This window comes from Cupressus sempervirens, chromosome 2 (assembly GCF_028749045.1).
Source record: "Cupressus sempervirens isolate cs-2001-9-10 chromosome 2, ASM2874904v1, whole genome shotgun sequence".
In the NCBI taxonomy this organism is placed as follows: Eukaryota; Viridiplantae; Streptophyta; class Pinopsida; order Cupressales; family Cupressaceae; genus Cupressus; species Cupressus sempervirens.
The window spans coordinates 568,830,092-568,836,174 of record NC_143119.1 but is presented as its reverse complement, the minus strand read 5'-3'; the positions used below and the strand labels follow the sequence as shown (position 1 = coordinate 568,836,174).

Sequence of the window (6,083 nt, the reverse complement as noted above, 5' to 3'; positions counted from 1 at the left end):
CACCTCAGCAGGTGTGTAGGAGGAATATACCTGGGAAATGGATGTCTCTGAGTGGCCTTACAATTGAGGTGGCTACGTGTGCAGTGCATCTTGTACAGACTCGAGGCTTCTTTTCGAGTAGTGGCGATAGCGAGTTCGAGGGTAAAGGGTTCTATACGGGACATTCTTCCCAGGTACCTGTGAACTAAGGCTCCCTATTTGGCCCTCTCTGGTCAATGATGGGATACTTTCCTCTTGTGTGAAATCTTTGAGCATTGAGAGTCCTGCATGTGCTGTGAACATCATTCTTGCTTCTTGTGCGACAGATTATGATTCGATGCATGAGGGAGCGAATACAAATTTTAGTTTCCCATCATGGCGGGCATCCCTTGGCTATAGCAGGTCTTGGGGGTCCCCTCGTTGTTAGAAGCTACCTGGTTAATCCTACCAGTAGTCATATGCTTGTCTCAAAGATTAAGCCATGCATGTCTAAGTATGAACTATTTCAGACTGTGAAACTGCGGATGGCTCAATAAATCAATTATAGTTTCTTTGATGGTACTTTTCTACTTGGATAACTGTAGTAATTCTAGAGCTAATACGTGCACCAAATCCTGACTCTCAGAAGGGATGCATTTATTAGATAAAAGGCTGGTGTAGGCTTTCCCGCTATTCTGATGATTCATGATAACTCGACGGATCACACGACCTTTGTGCTGGTGACGCTTCATTCAAATTTCTGCCCTATCAAGTTTTGATGGTAGGATAGAGGCCTACCATGGTGGTGATGGGTGATGAAGAATTAGGGTTTTATTTCAGAGAGGGAGCTTGAGAAATGGCTACCACATCCAAGAAAGGCAACATGCGCCCAAATTACCCAATCCTAACATGGGGAGGTAGTGACAATAAATAACAATAATCGGCTCATCGAGTCTGGTAATTGGAATAAGTACAATCTAAATCCCTTAACGAGGATCCATTGGAGGGAAAGTCTGGTGCGAGCAGCTGCGTTAATTCAAGCTCCAATAGTGTATATTTAAGTTGTTGTAGTTAAAAAGCTCGTAGTTGGACCTTGGGTCATCACGGTCGGTCCGCCTTCTGGGTGTGCACTGGCCCTCATTTCCCTTCTACCGGCGGTGTGTTCTTGGCCTTAATTGGCTGGGTCACGATTCTGGCACCATTACTTTGAAAAAATTAGAGTGCTCAAAGCAATCCTATGCTCTGAATACATTAGCATGGAATAACGCGATAGGAGTCTAGTCCTGTTCTATTGGCCTTCGGGACCGGAGTAATGATTAATAGGAACTTTCAGGGGCATTCGTATTTCATTGTCAAGGATGTCTTTATTAATCAAGAATGAAAGTTGGGGGCTCAAAGACGATCAAGTATCATCCTAGTCTCAACCATAAACAATGTCGACCATGGATCGACGGATGTTTCTCTAAGGACTCTGCCAGCACCTTCTGAGAAATTAGAGTGTTTGGGTTCTGGGGGGAGTATGGTCGCAAGGCTAAAACTTAAAGGAATTGATGGAAGGGCACCACCAGGAGTGGAGCCTGTAGCTTAATTTGACTCAACACAGGGAAACTTACCAGGTCCAGACATAGTAAGAATTGACAAATTGAGAGCTCTTTTTTGATTCTATGGGTGGTGGTGCATGGTCGTTCTTAGTTGGTGGAGCAATTTGTCTAGTTAATTCTGTTAACAAATGAGACCTTAGCCTAGTAACTAGCTATGTGGAGGTTCCCCTTCGTGGCCAGCTTCTTAGAGGGACTATGGCATCCTAGGCCATGGAAGTTTGAGGCAATAATAGGTTTGTGATGCCCTTAGATGTTCTGGAATGCATGTGCGCTACACTGATGCAACCAACGAGTTTCTCTGCCTAGCTCGAAAGGTTTGGGAAGTCTTTCCAAATTGCATCGTGATGGGGATAGACCATTGCAATTATTGATCTTTAATGAGGAATTCCTAGTAAGCGCGAGTCATTAGCTCACCTTGACTACATCCCTACCCTTTGTACACACTGCCCATAACTCCTACCAATTGAATGATTCGGTGAAGTGTTCATATTGTGGTGACGACGGTGGTTCCTATCAGCAATGTTGCAAGAACTTAATTGAACCTTATCATTTAGAGGAAGGAGAAGTCATAACAAGGTTACCGTAGGTGAACCTGTGGTAGGATCATTGTTGGTTTGAGACCTTGAATCATGTAGGGGATGGAGTTGGCCTCCTCCCCACCCCCGAAATCTCAGCGACGTGCAGATGCTTGGCCCTGCAGCAATGTGTTGGACGTCCAAGCTACGGGTCCAGCGCCGTTGAGGTTGAGGGTCACATCGAATGCCGTGATCGAAAGGGTGGATTCCCCACGGGGTGAAGAAGAGACTCAAATGCAATCTAGATTAGGATCGGTGCCTTTGAATGATGTCCACATCGGAGCGAGAGGTCTCTGCTCGATTGCAGTTCAGAGGGGGTCCGAGCCTCGTCCCCCATTGAGATTTCATGGTCCGATTGCATGTGCGACGCTGTGCCATGGATCTGTCATTTTAATGGCAGCAAGTCGGGACTGTCGCAACCCCCCATTGCCTTGCCCAGGTGTGTTGACTCGTTGCTTGGAGCATTGTGTGTTTAGGATGGGTGCACTCGCATGATTTGTGGGGTAGGGGCCCCGTCCGCTGACACGGCTCTCCCATGCGTTAGCTCCCACCTTTCTGAGGTGATGGGGCAGGGACACACCATAGCATTCCTCGTCGCACCCATTGGGTGCTCAGGGTTTGGGATGTGTCAACACCCAACACACAGGTGCATCACGCACCTTAGAAATCTAAAGAACAAAGTGTGAGCTAGTGCCTTGCGCACTTGGGTCACCAAAAGACAAAAACATAAAAAAATCATGACTCTCTACAATGGATATCTTGGCTCTCGCCACGATGAAGAATGTAGCAAAATGCGATACTTAGTGTGAATTGCAGAATCTCATGAATCATCAAGTCTTTGAACGCAAGTTGCGCTCGAGGCCTCGGCCAAGGGCACGTCTACTTGGGTGTCACACTACAAAATTTTGCCCTCCCCAGCAAGGAGTGGAGATGGTCATCCATGTTTACAAGTGTCACACGGTCGGCTGAAATAAGCATGAGGTCCGTCGATCCGTCGCGATGAGTGGTGGCTCGTAAAGGCCGGCGTTGGTTTGCGCTGATCGAATGATTCCTCATGAGGAACTTTATTCTGGGCTCAACGGCCCGCCGCAGTGTGGGCATTGCTGCATCTCTACCACATCCCCAAGTCAGGCGTGAATACCTGTTGAGTTTAAGCATATCAATAAGCGGAGGAAAAGAAACTTACCAGGATTCCCCTAGTAACAGCAAGCGAATCGAGAAGAGCCCAGCATGAAAATCGATGGCCATGCAAGTCAAATTGTAGTCTGTAGAAGCGTCCTTAGCGATAGACTAGGCCCAAGTCCGCATGAAGGGGGTGCTAGAGAGGGTGAGAGCCCCATCGGGCCCAGACCCTGTCACACCATGAGGTGCTATCGGTGATTCAAGTTGTTTGGGAATGCAACCCTAATCAGGTGGTAAATTCTGTCCAAGGCTAAATATGGGCGAGAGATCGATAGCAAACAAGTACCGCGAGGGAAAGATGAAAAGGAATTTGAAAAGAGAGTTAAAGAGTGCTTGAAATTGCTAGGAGGGAAGTGGATGGAGGCTGATGATGTGCCTCGGTCATATGTAAAATGGTGTGAGCCGATCCACCACTCGGTTCGGGGGACGTGCCAGCGTGAGCTATCGCGGTGGTAAAAGCGTGACCTTCTAGTCACACAAATACTTCCATCACAGCGGTCGAGGAGCAAAGCGTACACCTTTACGGTAGGCTCTCAGGCACCTGTGCACTCATGGCGCTGGCCAGCAGGCTTTCCATCCGACCCCTTTTGAAACAAAAACCAAGGAGCCTAACATGTGTGCGAGTTGGCAGGTTGGGAAAACTCGCGAGGCGCAAGGAAGCTGATTGGTGAGATCCCCTCTCGGGGGGTGCACCGTCGATCGACCCTAATCTTCTATGAAGGGTTTGAGTGTGAGCACACTTGTTGGGACCCAAAAGATGGTGAACTATGCTTGAGCAGGGAGAAGCCAGAGGAAACTCTGGTGGACACTTGCAGTGATACTAATGTGCAAATCGTTCATCTAACTTGGGTATAGGGGCGAAAGACTAATTAAACTGTCTAGTAGCTGGTTTCCTCCAAAGTTTCCCTCAGGATAGCTGGAGCTCATGTGCGAGTTTTATCAAGTAAAGAAAATGATTAGAGGCATCAGGGGCGTAACACCCTCGACCTATTCTCAAACTTTAAATAGGTAAGTCAGCGCGGCTGCTCTATTGAGCCGCGCTATGAAATCGCAAGCTCCAAGTGGGCCATTTTTGGTAAGTAGAACTGGCAATGCAGGATGAACCGAAAGCCGAGTTATGGTGCCAAATTGTGCGCTAACCCAGATCCCACAAAGGGTGTTGGTTGATTAAGATAGCAGGACGGTGGTCATGGAAGTTGAAATCCGCTAAGGAGTGTGTAACAACTCACCTGCCAAATCAACTAGCCTTGAAAATGGATGGCGCTGAAGCACACAACCTATACTTGGTCGTCGGGGCAAGTGCCAGGCTCTGATGAGTAGGAGAACACAGGGGTTGTTGTGAAACCTTGGGTGTAAGCCTGGGTGGACCGTCGCGTGCTGATCGGGTGATGGACGCAGGATGCCCCCCTTTGGAGGGCTTTCCCTAGGTGGTGAATAGTCGACTCAAAACTAGTATGGACAAGGGGAATCCGACAGTTTAATTAAAAAAAAGCATTGCGATGGTCTGTGTGGATGCTGACACAATGTGATTTTTGCCCAATGCTCTGAATGTCAAAGTGAAAAAATTCAACCAAGCACGGGTAAACGACGGGAGTAACTATGACTCTCTTAAGGTAGCCAAATTCCTCGTCATCTAATTAGTGACGCGCATGAATGGATTAATGAGATTCCCACTATCCCTATCTACTATCTAGCAAAACCACAGCCAAGGGAACGGGCTTGGCGGAATCAACGAGGAAAGAAGACCCTGTTGAGCTTGACTCTAGTCCAACTTTGTGAAATGACTTGAGAGGTGTAGAATAAGTGGGAGCTTTTGGGCACAAGTAAAATATCACTACTTTTAACGTTATTTTACTTATTCTGTGAGACAGAGATGGGGCAATGCCCCTATTTTTGGCCTTAAGGTGCATCTAGGTGCGTCGATCTGGGCAAAGGACATTGTCTGGTAGGGAGTTTGGCTGGGGCAGCACATCTGTTAAAAGATAACGCAAGTGTCCTAAGATGAGCTCAACGAGAATAGAAATCTTGTGTGCAACAAAAGGGTAAAAGCTCATTTGATTTTGATTTTCAATACAAATACAAACCGTGAAAGCGTGGCCTCTCGATCCTTTAGACTTTCAGAATTTGAAGCTAGAGGTGTCAAAAAAGTTGCCACAGGGATAACTAGCTTGTGGTACCCAAGCGTTCATAGTGACGTTGCTTTTTTATCCTTCGCTGTCGGCTCTTCCTATCATTGTGAAGCAGAATTTACCAAGTGTTGGATTGTTCACCCACCAATAGGGAACGTGAGCTGGGTTTAGACTGTCGTGAGACAGGTTAGTTTTACCCTACTGATGATCCACGCCATGATAGTAATTCAACTTAGTACAAGAGGAATTGTTGATTCACACATTTGGTCATTGTGCTTGGTTGAAAAGCTAGTGGCATGAAGCTACCGTGTGTTAGATTATGATTGAATGCCTCTAAGTCAGAATCCACGCTAGATGCGGTGCATATCTCTCTTCGGCTGCATTGCGACATGTAGTAGGGGTGCTCTTGCACTCCCAGGGGCCCGTGTCATTGGCCATCTTCGATCAGCACATTAGCCCGTTGGAGCAACCTTGGATATTAATTTCAAGTGGTCGGCGAGAAGAATCTTTTGCAGATGATTTAAATAAGCGACAGGGTATTGTAAGTGGCAGAGTGGCCTTGCTGCCACGATTCACAGAGATTCAACCCTCTGTCACCTCGATTTGTAAAAACCTTTTTTGACTCTGAGGCGGGTGGG

At 47.1% G+C, this 6,083-nt stretch overlaps 1 non-coding gene and 2 pseudogenes across 1 annotated transcript; all 3 read left to right on the top strand.

Annotated features, from left to right (window-relative positions):
- The first annotated feature begins 410 nt into the window (after window positions 1-410).
- On the top strand, window positions 411-2,168 carry LOC149574677 (18S ribosomal RNA; annotated as a pseudogene).
- A 705-nt stretch (window positions 2,169-2,873) lies between these two features.
- LOC149574676 (5.8S ribosomal RNA) lies at window positions 2,874-3,027 on the top strand. The gene has a single exon (XR_016360793.1). It is a non-coding gene; the product is annotated as a 5.8S ribosomal RNA (ribosomal RNA).
- Window positions 3,028-3,251: 224 nt separating this feature from the next.
- On the top strand, window positions 3,252-6,052 carry LOC149574675 (25S ribosomal RNA; annotated as a pseudogene).
- The last annotated feature ends 31 nt before the right edge of the window (window positions 6,053-6,083 follow it).